This window comes from Garra rufa, unplaced genomic scaffold, assembly GCF_049309525.1.
Source record: "Garra rufa unplaced genomic scaffold, GarRuf1.0 hap1_unplaced_002, whole genome shotgun sequence".
Taxonomy (NCBI): domain Eukaryota; kingdom Metazoa; phylum Chordata; class Actinopteri; order Cypriniformes; family Cyprinidae; genus Garra; species Garra rufa.
The window spans coordinates 5,919,757-5,935,937 of NW_027394277.1; the positions used below are offsets into that span (position 1 = coordinate 5,919,757).

At 40.0% G+C, this 16,181-nt stretch overlaps 25 non-coding genes across 25 annotated transcripts; all 25 read left to right on the forward strand.

Annotated features, from left to right (window-relative positions):
- Positions 1–53: 53 nt before the first annotated feature.
- On the forward strand, positions 54–172 carry LOC141307451 (5S ribosomal RNA). The gene has a single exon (XR_012346404.1). It is a non-coding gene; the product is annotated as a 5S ribosomal RNA (ribosomal RNA).
- Positions 173–256: 84 nt separating this feature from the next.
- Positions 257–375, forward strand: LOC141307257 (5S ribosomal RNA). Its single transcript, XR_012346212.1, has one exon. It is a non-coding gene; the product is annotated as a 5S ribosomal RNA (ribosomal RNA).
- Positions 376–1,739: 1,364 nt separating this feature from the next.
- LOC141307618 (5S ribosomal RNA) lies at positions 1,740–1,858 on the forward strand. The gene has a single exon (XR_012346570.1). It is a non-coding gene; the product is annotated as a 5S ribosomal RNA (ribosomal RNA).
- A 1,376-nt stretch (positions 1,859–3,234) lies between these two features.
- LOC141306859 (5S ribosomal RNA) lies at positions 3,235–3,353 on the forward strand. The gene has a single exon (XR_012345816.1). It is a non-coding gene; the product is annotated as a 5S ribosomal RNA (ribosomal RNA).
- Positions 3,354–3,437: 84 nt separating this feature from the next.
- On the forward strand, positions 3,438–3,556 carry LOC141307258 (5S ribosomal RNA). The gene has a single exon (XR_012346213.1). It is a non-coding gene; the product is annotated as a 5S ribosomal RNA (ribosomal RNA).
- Positions 3,557–4,287: 731 nt separating this feature from the next.
- Positions 4,288–4,406, forward strand: LOC141306861 (5S ribosomal RNA). The gene has a single exon (XR_012345818.1). It is a non-coding gene; the product is annotated as a 5S ribosomal RNA (ribosomal RNA).
- An 84-nt stretch (positions 4,407–4,490) lies between these two features.
- Positions 4,491–4,609, forward strand: LOC141307698 (5S ribosomal RNA). The gene has a single exon (XR_012346648.1). It is a non-coding gene; the product is annotated as a 5S ribosomal RNA (ribosomal RNA).
- Positions 4,610–5,340: 731 nt separating this feature from the next.
- On the forward strand, positions 5,341–5,459 carry LOC141307184 (5S ribosomal RNA). Its single transcript, XR_012346139.1, has one exon. It is a non-coding gene; the product is annotated as a 5S ribosomal RNA (ribosomal RNA).
- Positions 5,460–5,543: 84 nt separating this feature from the next.
- On the forward strand, positions 5,544–5,662 carry LOC141307345 (5S ribosomal RNA). The gene has a single exon (XR_012346298.1). It is a non-coding gene; the product is annotated as a 5S ribosomal RNA (ribosomal RNA).
- Positions 5,663–6,463: 801 nt separating this feature from the next.
- LOC141307358 (5S ribosomal RNA) lies at positions 6,464–6,582 on the forward strand. Its single transcript, XR_012346312.1, has one exon. It is a non-coding gene; the product is annotated as a 5S ribosomal RNA (ribosomal RNA).
- Positions 6,583–6,666: 84 nt separating this feature from the next.
- Positions 6,667–6,785, forward strand: LOC141307370 (5S ribosomal RNA). The gene has a single exon (XR_012346324.1). It is a non-coding gene; the product is annotated as a 5S ribosomal RNA (ribosomal RNA).
- Positions 6,786–7,586: 801 nt separating this feature from the next.
- On the forward strand, positions 7,587–7,705 carry LOC141307382 (5S ribosomal RNA). Its single transcript, XR_012346336.1, has one exon. It is a non-coding gene; the product is annotated as a 5S ribosomal RNA (ribosomal RNA).
- Positions 7,706–7,789: 84 nt separating this feature from the next.
- Positions 7,790–7,908, forward strand: LOC141307394 (5S ribosomal RNA). Its single transcript, XR_012346348.1, has one exon. It is a non-coding gene; the product is annotated as a 5S ribosomal RNA (ribosomal RNA).
- An 801-nt stretch (positions 7,909–8,709) lies between these two features.
- Positions 8,710–8,828, forward strand: LOC141305604 (5S ribosomal RNA). Its single transcript, XR_012344568.1, has one exon. It is a non-coding gene; the product is annotated as a 5S ribosomal RNA (ribosomal RNA).
- Positions 8,829–8,912: 84 nt separating this feature from the next.
- On the forward strand, positions 8,913–9,031 carry LOC141307135 (5S ribosomal RNA). The gene has a single exon (XR_012346089.1). It is a non-coding gene; the product is annotated as a 5S ribosomal RNA (ribosomal RNA).
- An 801-nt stretch (positions 9,032–9,832) lies between these two features.
- On the forward strand, positions 9,833–9,951 carry LOC141307407 (5S ribosomal RNA). The gene has a single exon (XR_012346360.1). It is a non-coding gene; the product is annotated as a 5S ribosomal RNA (ribosomal RNA).
- An 84-nt stretch (positions 9,952–10,035) lies between these two features.
- Positions 10,036–10,154, forward strand: LOC141306774 (5S ribosomal RNA). Its single transcript, XR_012345732.1, has one exon. It is a non-coding gene; the product is annotated as a 5S ribosomal RNA (ribosomal RNA).
- A 777-nt stretch (positions 10,155–10,931) lies between these two features.
- LOC141306862 (5S ribosomal RNA) lies at positions 10,932–11,050 on the forward strand. The gene has a single exon (XR_012345819.1). It is a non-coding gene; the product is annotated as a 5S ribosomal RNA (ribosomal RNA).
- Positions 11,051–11,134: 84 nt separating this feature from the next.
- Positions 11,135–11,253, forward strand: LOC141307452 (5S ribosomal RNA). Its single transcript, XR_012346405.1, has one exon. It is a non-coding gene; the product is annotated as a 5S ribosomal RNA (ribosomal RNA).
- An 84-nt stretch (positions 11,254–11,337) lies between these two features.
- On the forward strand, positions 11,338–11,456 carry LOC141307260 (5S ribosomal RNA). The gene has a single exon (XR_012346215.1). It is a non-coding gene; the product is annotated as a 5S ribosomal RNA (ribosomal RNA).
- Positions 11,457–12,821: 1,365 nt separating this feature from the next.
- LOC141307711 (5S ribosomal RNA) lies at positions 12,822–12,940 on the forward strand. The gene has a single exon (XR_012346661.1). It is a non-coding gene; the product is annotated as a 5S ribosomal RNA (ribosomal RNA).
- A 1,376-nt stretch (positions 12,941–14,316) lies between these two features.
- LOC141306863 (5S ribosomal RNA) lies at positions 14,317–14,435 on the forward strand. The gene has a single exon (XR_012345820.1). It is a non-coding gene; the product is annotated as a 5S ribosomal RNA (ribosomal RNA).
- An 84-nt stretch (positions 14,436–14,519) lies between these two features.
- On the forward strand, positions 14,520–14,638 carry LOC141307261 (5S ribosomal RNA). Its single transcript, XR_012346216.1, has one exon. It is a non-coding gene; the product is annotated as a 5S ribosomal RNA (ribosomal RNA).
- Positions 14,639–15,369: 731 nt separating this feature from the next.
- LOC141306865 (5S ribosomal RNA) lies at positions 15,370–15,488 on the forward strand. Its single transcript, XR_012345821.1, has one exon. It is a non-coding gene; the product is annotated as a 5S ribosomal RNA (ribosomal RNA).
- An 84-nt stretch (positions 15,489–15,572) lies between these two features.
- Positions 15,573–15,691, forward strand: LOC141307263 (5S ribosomal RNA). Its single transcript, XR_012346217.1, has one exon. It is a non-coding gene; the product is annotated as a 5S ribosomal RNA (ribosomal RNA).
- The last annotated feature ends 490 nt before the right edge of the window (positions 15,692–16,181 follow it).

Genomic DNA, 16,181 nt, shown 5'->3' on the forward strand with positions numbered 1-16,181 from the left:
CTGGCTTTTACGGAGGCTGATCTTTAAATAGCCCACTTTTTGGAGCAGCCCTCGCTTACGGCCATACTGCGCTGAGACCGCCCGATCTCGTCTGATCTCGGAAGCAAAGCAGCGTCGGGCCTGGTTAGTACTTAGATGGGAGACCGCCTGGGAATACCAGGTGCTGTAAGCTTTTGCCTTTTCTTCACTATTTATATAATATGCTGGCTTTTACGGAGGCTGATCTTTAAATAGCCCACTTTTTGGAGCAGCCCTCGCTTACGGCCATACTGCGCTGAGACCGCCCGATCTCGTCTGATCTCGGAAGCAAAGCAGCGTCGGGCCTGGTTAGTACTTGGATGGGAGACCGCCTGGGAATACCAGGTGCTGTAAGCTTTTGCCTTTTCTTCACTATTTATATAATATGCTGGCTTTTAGAAAGACGTGTTTTACCGCTCTATTTATTACAATCATTTAAATGTATTATAGAGTGTTAAGTGTTTTACATGTTTTTTAGGCCATTTTATTACTCTTAACATTTTAAGTGTGTGTGTGTCTTTAATAAATGGATGGTTGGCCTGCCATGTGACTAGACACATGACAGGAAGCAGGAAGTACAACTGTATAAGAGAGCAGCATGACAAAAAAAGTCACCAAACTGTTGGATTAAGGAGTTGCTAATTTTAGAGCTCACCTTTCCATTCACCACCTGCAAACTTTGGATTACACTTTCTGTGGATTGTATATACAATGGTGGACACTCACATTGGACTTATCAACACACTGGGATTCTTGGACTGTTTTTAGGGTATGGACAAATGAACTGTATTCTTTTAACAGCATTTACCTAGTTTTATCGTGTTGTTTTAAAGTCTTTTATGTGAACCTTGTATATAAACCAAATCTATTTAAACCAATCTTCTTTTATGTCTCATTCTTTTAACCACTAGTCATCTCTCACAGTTAAATCTGACCCCATTTTAATCTTGTAACTCTGGAAGGGAGACCGCCTGGGAATACCAGGTGCTGTAAGCTTTTGCCTTTTCTTCACTATTTATATAATATGCTGGCTTTTAGAAAGACGTGTTTTACCGCTCTATTTATTACAATCATTTAAATGTATTATAGAGTGTTAAGTGTTTTACATGTTTTTTAGGCCATTTTATTGCTCTTAACATTTTAAGTGTGTGTCTTAAATAAATGGATGGTTGGCCTGCCATGTGACTAGACACATGACAGGAAGCAGGAAGTACAACTGTATAAGAGAGCAGCATGACAAACAAAGGACAGTCACCAAACTGTTGGATTAAGGAGTTTGCTAATTTTAGAGCTCACCTTTCCATTCACCACCTGCAAACTTTGGATTACACTTTCTGTGGATTGTATATACAATGGTGGACACTCACATTGGACTTATCAACACACTGGGATTCTTGGACTGTTTTTAGGGTATGGACAAATGAACTGTATTCTTTTAACAGCATTTACCTAGTTTTATCGTGTTGTTTTAAAGTCTTTTATGTGAACCTTGTATAAAAACCAAATCTATTTAAACCAATCTTCTTTTATGTCTCATTCTTTTAACCACTAGTCATCTCTCACAGTTAATTCTGACCCCATTTTAATGTTGTAACTCTGGATGGGAGACCGCCTGGGAATACCAGGTGCTGTAAGCTTTTGCCTTTTCTTCACTATTTATATAATATGATGGCTTTTACGGAGGCTGATCTATAAATAACCCACTTTTTGGAGCAGTCCTCGCTTACGGCCATACTGCGCTGAGTGCGCCCGATCTCGTCTGATCTCGGAAGCAAAGCAGCGTCGGGCCTTGTTAGTACTTGGATGGGAGACCGCCTGGGAATACCAGGTGCTGTAAGCTTTTGCCTTTTCTTCACTATTTATATAATATGCTGGCTTTTAGAAAGACGTGTTTTACCGCTCTATTTATTACAATCATTTAAATGTATTATAGAGTGTTAAGTGTTTTACATGTTTTTTAGGCCATTTTATTACTCTTAACATTTTAAGTGTGTGTGTGTGTGTGTCTTTAATAAATGGATGGTTGGCCTGCCATGTGACTAGACACATGACAGGAAGCAGGAAGTACAACTGTATAAGAGAGCAGCATGACAAAAAAAGTCACCAAACTGTTGGATTAAGGAGTTGCTAATTTTAGAGCTCACCTTTCCATTCACCACCTGCAAACTTTGGATTACACTTTCTGTGGATTGTATATACAATGGTGGACACTCACATTGGACTTATCAACACACTGGGATTCTTGGACTGTTTTTAGGGTATGGACAAATGAACTGTATTCTTTTAACAGCATTTACCTAGTTTTATCGTGTTGTTTTAAAGTCTTTTATGTGAACCTTGTATATAAACCAAATCTATTTAAACCAATCTTCTTTTATGTCTCATTCTTTTAACCACTAGTCATCTCTCACAGTTAAATCTGACCCCATTTTAATCTTGTAACTCTGGATGGGAGACCGCCTGGGAATACCAGGTGCTGTAAGCTTTTGCCTTTTCTTCACTATTTATATAATATGCTGGCTTTTAGAAAGACGTGTTTTACCGCTCTATTTATTACAATCATTTAAATGTATTATAGAGTGTTAAGTGTTTTACATGTTTTTTTAGGCCATTTTATTGCTCTTAACATTTTAAGTGTGTGTGTGTCTTAAATAAATGGATGGTTGGCCTGCCATGTGACTAGACACATGACAGGAAGCAGGAAGTACAACTGTATAAGAGAGCAGCATGACATACAAAGGACAGTCACCAAACTGTTGGATTAAGGAGTTTGCTAATTTTAGAGCTCACCTTTCCATTCACCACCTGCAAACTTTGGATTACACTTTCTGTGGATTGTATATACAATGGTGGACACTCACATTGGACTTATCAACACACTGGGATTCTTGGACTGTTTTTAGGGTATGGACAAATGAACTGTATTCTTTTAACAGCATTTACCTAGTTTTATCGTGTTGTTTTAAAGTCTTTTTATGTGAACCTTGTATATAAACCAAATCTATTTAAACCAATCTTCTTTTATGTCTCATTCTTTTAACCACTAGTCATCTCTCACAGTTAAATCTGACCCCATTTTAATCTTGTAACTCTGGATGGGAGACCGCCTGGGAATACCAGGTGCTGTAAGCTTTTGCCTTTTCTTCACTATTTATATAATATGATGGCTTTTACGGAGGCTGATCTATAAATAGCCCACTTTTTGGAGCAGTACTCGCTTACGGCCATACTGCGCTGAGAGCGCCCGATCTCGTCTGATCTCGGAAGCAAAGCAGCGTCGGGCCTGGTTAGTACTTAGATGGGAGACCGCCTGGGAATACCAGGTGCTGTAAGCTTTTGCCTTTTCTTCACTATTTATATAATATGCTGGCTTTTACGGAGGCTGATCTTTAAATAGCCCACTTTTTGGAGCAACCCTCGCTTACGGCCATACTGCGCTGAGACCGCCCGATCTCGTCTGATCTCGGAAGCAAAGCAGCGTCGGGCCTGGTTAGTACTTGGATGGGAGACCGCCTGGGAATACCAGGTGCTGTAAGCTTTTGCCTTTTCTTCACTATTTATATAATATGCTGGCTTTTAGAAAGACGTGTTTTACCGCTCTATTTATTACAATCATTTAAATGTATTATAGAGTGTTAAGTGTTTTACATGTTTTTTTAGGCCATTTTATTGCTCTTAACATTTTAAGTGTGTGTGTGTCTTAAATAAATGGATGGTTGGCCTGCCATGTGACTAGACACATGACAGGAAGCAGGAAGTACAACTGTATAAGAGAGCAGCATGACATACAAAGGACAGTCACCAAACTGTTGGATTAAGGAGTTTGCTAATTTTAGAGCTCACCTTTCCATTCACCACCTGCAAACTTTGGATTACACTTTCTGTGGATTGTATATACAATGGTGGACACTCACATTGGACTTATCAACACACTGGGATTCTTGGACTGTTTTTAGGGTATGGACAAATGAACTGTATTCTTTTAACAGCATTTACCTAGTTTTATCGTGTTGTTTTAAAGTCTTTTTATGTGAACCTTGTATATAAACCAAATCTATTTAAACCAATCTTCTTTTATGTCTCATTCTTTTAACCACTAGTCATCTCTCACAGTTAAATCTGACCCCATTTTAATCTTGTAACTCTGGATGGGAGACCGCCTGGGAATACCAGGTGCTGTAAGCTTTTGCCTTTTCTTCACTATTTATATAATATGATGGCTTTTACGGAGGCTGATCTATAAATAGCCCACTTTTTGGAGCAGTACTCGCTTACGGCCATACTGCGCTGAGAGCGCCCGATCTCGTCTGATCTCGGAAGCAAAGCAGCGTCGGGCCTGGTTAGTACTTAGATGGGAGACCGCCTGGGAATACCAGGTGCTGTAAGCTTTTGCCTTTTCTTCACTATTTATATAATATGCTGGCTTTTACGGAGGCTGATCTTTAAATAGCCCACTTTTTGGAGCAGCCCTCGCTTACGGCCATACTGCGCTGAGACCGCCCTATCTCGTCTGATCTCGGAAGCAAAGCAGCGTCGGGCCTGGTTAGTACTTGGATGGGAGACCGCCTGGGAATACCAGGTGCTGTAAGCTTTTGCCTTTTCTTCACTATTTATATAATATGCTGGCTTTTAGAAAGACGTGTTTTACCGCTCTATTTATTACAATCATTTAAATGTATTATAGAGTGTTAAGTGTTTTACATGTTTTTTTTAGGCCATTTTATTGCTCTTAACATTTTAAGTGTGTGTGTGTCTTAAATAAATGGATGGTTGGCCTGCCATGTGACTAGACACATGACAGGAAGCAGGAAGTACAACTGTATAAGAGAGCAGCATGACAAACAAAGGACAGTCACCAAACTGTTGGATTAAGGAGTTTGCTAATTTTAGAGCTCACCTTTCCATTCACCACCTGCAAACTTTGGATTACACTTTCTGTGGATTGTATATACAATGGTGGACACTCACATTGGACTTATCAACACACTGGGATTCTTGGACTGTTTTTAGGGTATGGACAAATGAACTGTATTCTTTTAACAGCATTTACCTAGTTTTATCGTGTTGTTTTAAAGTCTTTTATGTGAACCTTGTATAAAAACCAAATCTATTTAAACCAATCTTCTTTTATGTCTCATTCTTTTAACCACTAGTCATCTCTCACAGTTAATTCTGACCCCATTTTAATGTTGTAACTCTGGATGGGAGACCGCCTGGGAATACCAGGTGCTGTAAGCTTTTGCCTTTTCTTCACTATTTATATAATATGATGGCTTTTACGGAGGCTGATCTATAAATAACCCACTTTTTGGAGCAGTCTTCGCTTACGGCCATACTGCGCTGAGTGCGCCCGATCTCGTCTGATCTCGGAAGCAAAGCAGCGTCGGGCCTGGTTAGTACTTAGATGGGAGACCGCCTGGGAATACCAGGTGCTGTAAGCTTTTGCCTTTTCTTCACTATTTATATAATATGCTGGCTTTTACGGAGGCTGATCTTTAAATAGCCCACTTTTTGGAGCAGCCCTCGCTTATGGCCATACCGCGCTGAGAGCGCCCGATCTCGTCTGATCTCGGAAGCTAAGCAGCGTCGGGCCTGGTTAGTACTTGGATGGGAGACCGCCTGGGAATACCAGGTGCTGTAAGCTTTTGCCTTTTCTTCACTATTTATATAATATGCTGGCTTTTAGAAAGACGTGTTTTACCGCTCTATTTATTACAATCATTTACATGTATTATAGAGTTTTAAGTGTTTTACATGTTTTTTAGGCCATTTTATTACTCTTAACATTTTAAGTGTATGTGTCTTTAATAAATGGATGGTTGGCCTGTCATGTGACTAGACACATGACAGGAAGCAGGAAGTACAACTGTATAAGAGAGCAGCATGACAAACAAAGGACAGTCACCAAACTGTTGGATTGAGGAGTTGCTAATTTTAGAGCTCACCTTTCCATTCACCACCTGCAAACTTTGGATTACACTTTCTGTGGATTGTATATACACTGGTGGACACTCACATTGGACTTATCAACACACTGGGGTTCTTGGACTGTTTTTAGGGTATGGACAAATTAACTGTATTCTTTTAACAGAGTTTACCTGTTTTTAGGGTATGGACAAATGAACTGTATTCTTTTAACAGAGTTTACCTAGTTTTATCGTGTTGTTTTAAAGTCTTTTATGTGAACCTTGTAAATACACCAAATCTATTTAAACCAATTTTCTTTTATGTCTCATTCTTTTAACCACTAGTCATCTCTCACAGTTAAATCTGACCCCATTTTAGTCTTGTAACTCGGCTGATAAGGCCGATTGTTACACTTTTATGGGAGACCGCCTGGGAATACCAGGTGCTGTAAGCTTTTGCCTTTTCTTCACTATTTATATAATATGCTGGCTTTTACGGAGGCTGATCTTTAAATAGCCCACTTTTTGGAGCAGCCCTCGCTTATGGCCATACCGCGCTGAGAGCGCCCGATCTCGTCTGATCTCGGAAGCTAAGCAGCGTCGGGCCTGGTTAGTACTTGGATGGGAGACCGCCTGGGAATACCAGGTGCTGTAAGCTTTTGCCTTTTCTTCACTATTTATATAATATGCTGGCTTTTACGGAGGCTGATCTTTAAATAGCCCACTTTTTGGAACAGCCCTCGCTTATGGCCATACCGCGCTGAGAGCGCCCGATCTCGTCTGATCTCGGAAGCTAAGCAGCGTCGGGCCTGGTTAGTACTTGGATGGGAGACCGCCTGGGAATACCAGGTGCTGTAAGCTTTTGCCTTTTCTTCACTATTTATATAATATGCTGGCTTTTAGAAAGACGTGTTTTACCGCTCTATTTATTACAATCATTTACATGTATTATAGAGTTTTAAGTGTTTTACATGTTTTTTAGGCCATTTTATTACTCTTAACATTTTAAGTGTATGTGTCTTTAATAAATGGATGGTTGGCCTGTCATGTGACTAGACACATGACAGGAAGCAGGAAGTACAACTGTATAAGAGAGCAGCATGACAAACAAAGGACAGTCACCAAACTGTTGGATTGAGGAGTTGCTAATTTTAGAGCTCACCTTTCCATTCACCACCTGCAAACTTTGGATTACACTTTCTGTGGATTGTATATACACTGGTGGACACTCACATTGGACTTATCAACACACTGGGGTTCTTGGACTGTTTTTAGGGTATGGACAAATGAACTGTATTCTTTTAACAGAGTTTACCTGTTTTTAGGGTATGGACAAATGAACTGTATTCTTTTAACAGAGTTTACCTAGTTTTATCGTGTTGTTTTAAAGTCTTTTATGTGAACCTTGTAAATACACCAAATCTATTTAAACCAATTTTCTTTTATGTCTCATTCTTTTAACCACTAGTCATCTCTCACAGTTAAATCTGACCCCATTTTAGTCTTGTAACTCGGCTGATAAGGCCGATTGTTACACTTTTATGGGAGACCGCCTGGGAATACCAGGTGCTGTAAGCTTTTGCCTTTTCTTCACTATTTATATAATATGCTGGCTTTTACGGAGGCTGATCTTTAAATAGCCCACTTTTTGGAGCAGCCCTCGCTTATGGCCATACCGCGCTGAGAGCGCCCGATCTCGTCTGATCTCGGAAGCTAAGCAGCGTCGGGCCTGGTTAGTACTTGGATGGGAGACCGCCTGGGAATACCAGGTGCTGTAAGCTTTTGCCTTTTCTTCACTATTTATATAATATGCTGGCTTTTACGGAGGCTGATCTTTAAATAGCCCACTTTTTGGAGCAGCCCTCGCTTATGGCCATACCGCGCTGAGAGCGCCCGATCTCGTCTGATCTCGGAAGCTAAGCAGCGTCGGGCCTGGTTAGTACTTGGATGGGAGACCGCCTGGGAATACCAGGTGCTGTAAGCTTTTGCCTTTTCTTCACTATTTATATAATATGCTGGCTTTTAGAAAGACGTGTTTTACCGCTCTATTTATTACAATCATTTACATGTATTATAGAGTTTTAAGTGTTTTACATGTTTTTTAGGCCATTTTATTACTCTTAACATTTTAAGTGTATGTGTCTTTAATAAATGGATGGTTGGCCTGTCATGTGACTAGACACATGACAGGAAGCAGGAAGTACAACTGTATAAGAGAGCAGCATGACAAACAAAGGACAGTCACCAAACTGTTGGATTGAGGAGTTGCTAATTTTAGAGCTCACCTTTCCATTCACCACCTGCAAACTTTGGATTACACTTTCTGTGGATTGTATATACACTGGTGGACACTCACATTGGACTTATCAACACACTGGGGTTCTTGGACTGTTTTTAGGGTATGGACAAATTAACTGTATTCTTTTAACAGAGTTTACCTGTTTTTAGGGTATGGACAAATGAACTGTATTCTTTTAACAGAGTTTACCTAGTTTTATCGTGTTGTTTTAAAGTCTTTTATGTGAACCTTGTAAATACACCAAATCTATTTAAACCAATTTTCTTTTATGTCTCATTCTTTTAACCACTAGTCATCTCTCACAGTTAAATCTGACCCCATTTTAGTCTTGTAACTCGGCTGATAAGGCCGATTGTTACACTTTTATGGGAGACCGCCTGGGAATACCAGGTGCTGTAAGCTTTTGCCTTTTCTTCACTATTTATATAATATGCTGGCTTTTACGGAGGCTGATCTTTAAATAGCCCACTTTTTGGAGCAGCCCTCGCTTATGGCCATACCGCGCTGAGAGCGCTCGATCTCGTCTGATCTCGGAAGCTAAGCAGCGTCGGGCCTGGTTAGTACTTGGATGGGAGACCGCCTGGGAATACCAGGTGCTGTAAGCTTTTGCCTTTTCTTCACTATTTATATAATATGCTGGCTTTTACGGAGGCTGATCTTTAAATAGCCCACTTTTTGGAGCAGCCCTTGCTTATGGCCATACCGCGCTGAGAGGGCCCGATCTCGTCTGATCTCGGAAGCTAAGCAGCGTCGGGCCTGGTTAGTACTTGGATGGGAGACCGCCTGGGAATACCAGGTGCTGTAAGCTTTTGCCTTTTCTTCACTATTTATATAATATGCTGGCTTTTAGAAAGACGTGTTTTACCGCTCTATTTATTACAATCATTTACATGTATTATAGAGTTTTAAGTGTTTTACATGTTTTTTAGGCCATTTTATTACTCTTAACATTTTAAGTGTATGTGTCTTTAATAAATGGATGGTTGGCCTGTCATGTGACTAGACACATGACAGGAAGCAGGAAGTACAACTGTATAAGAGAGCAGCATGACAAACAAAGGACAGTCACCAAACTGTTGGATTGAGGAGTTGCTAATTTTAGAGCTCACCTTTCCATTCACCACCTGCAAACTTTGGATTACACTTTCTGTGGATTGTATATACACTGGTGGACACTCACATTGGACTTATCAACACACTGGGGTTCTTGGACTGTTTTTAGGGTATGGACAAATGAACTGTATTCTTTTAACAGAGTTTACCTGTTTTTAGGGTATGGACAAATGAACTGTATTCTTTTAACAGAGTTTACCTAGTTTTATCGTGTTGTTTTAAAGTCTTTTATGTGAACCTTGTAAATACACCAAATCTATTTAAACCAATTTTCTTTTATGTCTCATTCTTTTAACCACTAGTCATCTCTCACAGTTAAATCTGACCCCATTTTAGTCTTGTAACTCGGCTGATAAGGCCGATTGTTACACTTTTATGGGAGACCGCCTGGGAATACCAGGTGCTGTAAGCTTTTGCCTTTTCTTCACTATTTATATAATATGCTGGCTTTTACGGAGGCTGATCTTTAAATAGCCCACTTTTTGGAGCAGCCCTCGCTTATGGCCATACCGCGCTGAGAGCGCCCGATCTCGTCTGATCTCGGAAGCTAAGCAGCGTCGGGCCTGGTTAGTACTTGGATGGGAGACCGCCTGGGAATACCAGGTGCTGTAAGCTTTTGCCTTTTCTTCACTATTTATATAATATGCTGGCTTTTACGGAGGCTGATCTTTAAATAGCCCACTTTTTGGAGCAGCCCTCGCTTATGGCCATACCGCGCTGAGAGCGCACGATCTCGTCTGATCTCGGAAGCTAAGCAGCGTCGGGCCTGGTTAGTACTTGGATGGGAGACCGCCTGGGAATACCAGGTGCTGTAAGCTTTTGCCTTTTCTTCACTATTTATATAATATGCTGGCTTTTAGAAAGACGTGTTTTACCGCTCTATTTATTACAATCATTTAAATGTATTATAGAGTTTTAAGTGTTTTACATGTTTTTTAGGCCATTTTATTACTCTTAACATTTTAAGTGTATGTGTCTTTAATAAATGGATGGTTGGCCTGTCATGTGACTAGACACATGACAGGAAGCAGGAAGTACAACTGTATAAGAGAGCAGCATGACAAACAAAGGACAGTCACCAAACTGTTGGATTGAGGAGTTGCTAATTTTAGAGCTCACCTTTCCATTCACCACCTGCAAACTTTGGATTACACTTTCTGTGGATTGTATATACACTGGTGGACACTCACATTGGACTTATCAACACACTGGGGTTCTTGGACTGTTTTTAGGGTATGGACAAATGAACTGTATTCTTTTAACAGAGTTTACCTGTTTTTAGGGTATGGACAAATGAACTGTATTCTTTTAACAGCATTTACCTAGTTTTATCGTGTTGTTTTAAAGTCTTTTTATGTGAACCTTGTATATAAACCAAATCTATTTAAACCAATCTTCTTTTATGTCTCATTCTTTTAACCACTAGTCATCTCTCACAGTTAAATCTGACCCCATTTTAATCTTGTAACTCTGGATGGGAGACCGCCTGGGAATACCAGGTGCTGTAAGCTTTTGCCTTTTCTTCACTATTTATATAATATGATGGCTTTTACGGAGGCTGATCTATAAATAGCCCACTTTTTGGAGCAGTACTCGCTTACGGCCATACTGCGCTGAGAGCGCCCGATCTCGTCTGATCTCGGAAGCAAAGCAGCGTCGGGCCTGGTTAGTACTTAGATGGGAGACCGCCTGGGAATACCAGGTGCTGTAAGCTTTTGCCTTTTCTTCACTATTTATATAATATGCTGGCTTTTACGGAGGCTGATCTTTAAATAGCCCACTTTTTGGAGCAGCCCTCGCTTACGGCCATACTGCGCTGAGACCGCCCGATCTCGTCTGATCTCGGAAGCAAAGCAGCGTCGGGCCTGGTTAGTACTTAGATGGGAGACCGCCTGGGAATACCAGGTGCTGTAAGCTTTTGCCTTTTCTTCACTATTTATATAATATGCTGGCTTTTACGGAGGCTGATCTTTAAATAGCCCACTTTTTGGAGCAGCCCTCGCTTACGGCCATACTGCGCTGAGACCGCCCGATCTCGTCTGATCTCGGAAGCAAAGCAGCGTCGGGCCTGGTTAGTACTTGGATGGGAGACCGCCTGGGAATACCAGGTGCTGTAAGCTTTTGCCTTTTCTTCACTATTTATATAATATGCTGGCTTTTAGAAAGACGTGTTTTACCGCTCTATTTATTACAATCATTTAAATGTATTATAGAGTGTTAAGTGTTTTACATGTTTTTTAGGCCATTTTATTACTCTTAACATTTTAAGTGTGTGTGTGTCTTTAATAAATGGATGGTTGGCCTGCCATGTGACTAGACACATGACAGGAAGCAGGAAGTACAACTGTATAAGAGAGCAGCATGACAAAAAAAGTCACCAAACTGTTGGATTAAGGAGTTGCTAATTTTAGAGCTCACCTTTCCATTCACCACCTGCAAACTTTGGATTACACTTTCTGTGGATTGTATATACAATGGTGGACACTCACATTGGACTTATCAACACACTGGGATTCTTGGACTGTTTTTAGGGTATGGACAAATGAACTGTATTCTTTTAACAGCATTTACCTAGTTTTATCGTGTTGTTTTAAAGTCTTTTATGTGAACCTTGTATATAAACCAAATCTATTTAAACCAATCTTCTTTTATGTCTCATTCTTTTAACCACTAGTCATCTCTCACAGTTAAATCTGACCCCATTTTAATCTTGTAACTCTGGAAGGGAGACCGCCTGGGAATACCAGGTGCTGTAAGCTTTTGCCTTTTCTTCACTATTTATATAATATGCTGGCTTTTAGAAAGACGTGTTTTACCGCTCTATTTATTACAATCATTTAAATGTATTATAGAGTGTTAAGTGTTTTACATGTTTTTTTAGGCCATTTTATTGCTCTTAACATTTTAAGTGTGTGTCTTAAATAAATGGATGGTTGGCCTGCCATGTGACTAGACACATGACAGGAAGCAGGAAGTACAACTGTATAAGAGAGCAGCATGACAAACAAAGGACAGTCACCAAACTGTTGGATTAAGGAGTTTGCTAATTTTAGAGCTCACCTTTCCATTCACCACCTGCAAACTTTGGATTACACTTTCTGTGGATTGTATATACAATGGTGGACACTCACATTGGACTTATCAACACACTGGGATTCTTGGACTGTTTTTAGGGTATGGACAAATGAACTGTATTCTTTTAACAGCATTTACCTAGTTTTATCGTGTTGTTTTAAAGTCTTTTATGTGAACCTTGTATAAAAACCAAATCTATTTAAACCAATCTTCTTTTATGTCTCATTCTTTTAACCACTAGTCATCTCTCACAGTTAATTCTGACCCCATTTTAATGTTGTAACTCTGGATGGGAGACCGCCTGGGAATACCAGGTGCTGTAAGCTTTTGCCTTTTCTTCACTATTTATATAATATGATGGCTTTTACGGAGGCTGATCTATAAATAACCCACTTTTTGGAGCAGTCCTCGCTTACGGCCATACTGCGCTGAGTGCGCCCGATCTCGACTGATCTCGGAAGCAAAGCAGCGTCGGGCCTTGTTAGTACTTGGATGGGAGACCGCCTGGGAATACCAGGTGCTGTAAGCTTTTGCCTTTTCTTCACTATTTATATAATATGCTGGCTTTTAGAAAGACGTGTTTTACCGCTCTATTTATTACAATCATTTAAATGTATTATAGAGTGTTAAGTGTTTTACATGTTTTTTAGGCCATTTTATTACTCTTAACATTTTAAGTGTGTGTGTGTGTGTGTCTTTAATAAATGGATGGTTGGCCTGCCATGTGACTAGACACATGACAGGAAGCAGGAAGTACAACTGTATAAGAGAGCAGCATGACAAAAAAAGTCACCAAACTGTTGGATTAAGGAGTTGCTAATTTTAGAGCTCACCTTTCCATTCACCACCTGCAAACTTTGGATTACACTTTCTGTGGATTGTATATACAATGGTGGACACTCACATTGGACTTATCAACACACTGGGATTCTTGGACTGTTTTTAGGGTATGGACAAATGAACTGTATTCTTTTAACAGCATTTACCTAGTTTTATCGTGTTGTTTTAAAGTCTTTTATGTGAACCTTGTATATAAACCAAATCTATTTAAACCAATCTTCTTTTATGTCTCATTCTTTTAACCACTAGTCATCTCTCACAGTTAAATCTGACCCCATTTTAATCTTGTAACTCTGGATGGGAGACCGCCTGGGAATACCAGGTGCTGTAAGCTTTTGCCTTTTCTTCACTATTTATATAATATGCTGGCTTTTAGAAAGACGTGTTTTACCGCTCTATTTATTACAATCATTTAAATGTATTATAGAGTGTTAAGTGTTTTACATGTTTTTTTAGGCCATTTTATTGCTCTTAACATTTTAAGTGTGTGTGTGTCTTAAATAAATGGATGGTTGGCCTGCCATGTGACTAGACACATGACAGGAAGCAGGAAGTACAACTGTATAAGAGAGCAGCATGACATACAAAGGACAGTCACCAAACTGTTGGATTAAGGAGTTTGCTAATTTTAGAGCTCACCTTTCCATTCACCACCTGCAAACTTTGGATTACACTTTCTGTGGATTGTATATACAATGGTGGACACTCACATTGGACTTATCAACACACTGGGATTCTTGGACTGTTTTTAGGGTATGGACAAATGAACTGTATTCTTTTAACAGCATTTACCTAGTTTTATCGTGTTGTTTTAAAGTCTTTTTATGTGAACCTTGTATATAAACCAAATCTATTTAAACCAATCTTCTTTTATGTCTCATTCTTTTAACCACTAGTCATCTCTCACAGTTAAATCTGACCCCATTTTAATCTTGTAACTCTGGATGGGAGACCGCCTGGGAATACCAGGTGCTGTAAGCTTTTGCCTTTTCTTCACTATTTATATAATATGATGGCTTTTACGGAGGCTGATCTATAAATAGCCCACTTTTTGGAGCAGTACTCGCTTACGGCCATACTGCGCTGAGAGCGCCCGATCTCGTCTGATCTCGGAAGCAAAGCAGCGTCGGGCCTGGTTAGTACTTAGATGGGAGACCGCCTGGGAATACCAGGTGCTGTAAGCTTTTGCCTTTTCTTCACTATTTATATAATATGCTGGCTTTTACGGAGGCTGATCTTTAAATAGCCCACTTTTTGGAGCAGCCCTCGCTTACGGCCATACTGCGCTGAGACCGCCCGATCTCGTCTGATCTCGGAAGCAAAGCAGCGTCGGGCCTGGTTAGTACTTGGATGGGAGACCGCCTGGGAATACCAGGTGCTGTAAGCTTTTGCCTTTTCTTCACTATTTATATAATATGCTGGCTTTTAGAAAGACGTGTTTTACCGCTCTATTTATTACAATCATTTAAATGTATTATAGAGTGTTAAGTGTTTTACATGTTTTTTTAGGCCATTTTATTGCTCTTAACATTTTAAGTGTGTGTGTGTCTTAAATAAATGGATGGTTGGCCTGCCATGTGACTAGACACATGACAGGAAGCAGGAAGTACAACTGTATAAGAGAGCAGCATGACATACAAAGGACAGTCACCAAACTGTTGGATTAAGGAGTTTGCTAATTTTAGAGCTCACCTTTCCATTCACCACCTGCAAACTTTGGATTACACTTTCTGTGGATTGTATATACAATGGTGGACACTCACATTGGACTTATCAACACACTGGGATTCTTGGACTGTTTTTAGGGTATGGACAAATGAACTGTATTCTTTTAACAGCATTTACCTAGTTTTATCGTGTTGTTTTAAAGTCTTTTTATGTGAACCTTGTATATAAACCAAATCTATTTAAACCAATCTTCTTTTATGTCTCATTCTTTTAACCACTAGTCATCTCTCACAGTTAAATCTGACCCCATTTTAATCTTGTAACTCTGGATGGGAGACCGCCTGGGAATACCAGGTGCTGTAAGCTTTTGCCTTTTCTTCACTATTTATATAATATGATGGCTTTTACGGAGGCTGATCTATAAATAGCCCACTTTTTGGAGCAGTACTCGCTTACGGCCATACTGCGCTGAGAGCGCCCGATCTCGTCTGATCTCGGAAGCAAAGCAGCGTCGGGCCTGGTTAGTACTTAGATGGGAGACCGCCTGGGAATACCAGGTGCTGTAAGCTTTTGCCTTTTCTTCACTATTTATATAATATGCTGGCTTTTACGGAGGCTGATCTTTAAATAGCCCACTTTTTGGAGCAGCCCTCGCTTACGGCCATACTGCGCTGAGACCGCCCGATCTCGTCTGATCTCGGAAGCAAAGCAGCGTCGGGCCTGGTTAGTACTTGGATGGGAGACCGCCTGGGAATACCAGGTGCTGTAAGCTTTTGCCTTTTCTTCACTATTTATATAATATGCTGGCTTTTAGAAAGACGTGTTTTACCGCTCTATTTATTACAATCATTTAAATGTATTATAGAGTGTTAAGTGTTTTACATGTTTTTTTAGGCCATTTTATTGCTCTTAACATTTTAAGTGTGTGTGTGTGTCTTAAATAAATGGATGGTTGGCCTGCCATGTGACTAGACACATGACAGGAAGCAGGAAGTACAACTGTATAAGAGAGCAGCATGACAAACAAAGGACAGTCACCAAACTGTTGGATTAAGGAGTTTGCTAATTTTAGAGCTCACCTTTCCATTCACCACCTGCAAACTTTGGATTACACTTTCTGTGGATTGTATATACAATGGTGGACACTCACATTGGACTTATCAACACACTGGGATTCTTGGACTGTTTTTAGGGTATGGACAAATGAACTGTATTCTTTTAACAGCATTTACCTAGTTTTATCGTGTTGTTTTAAAGTCTTT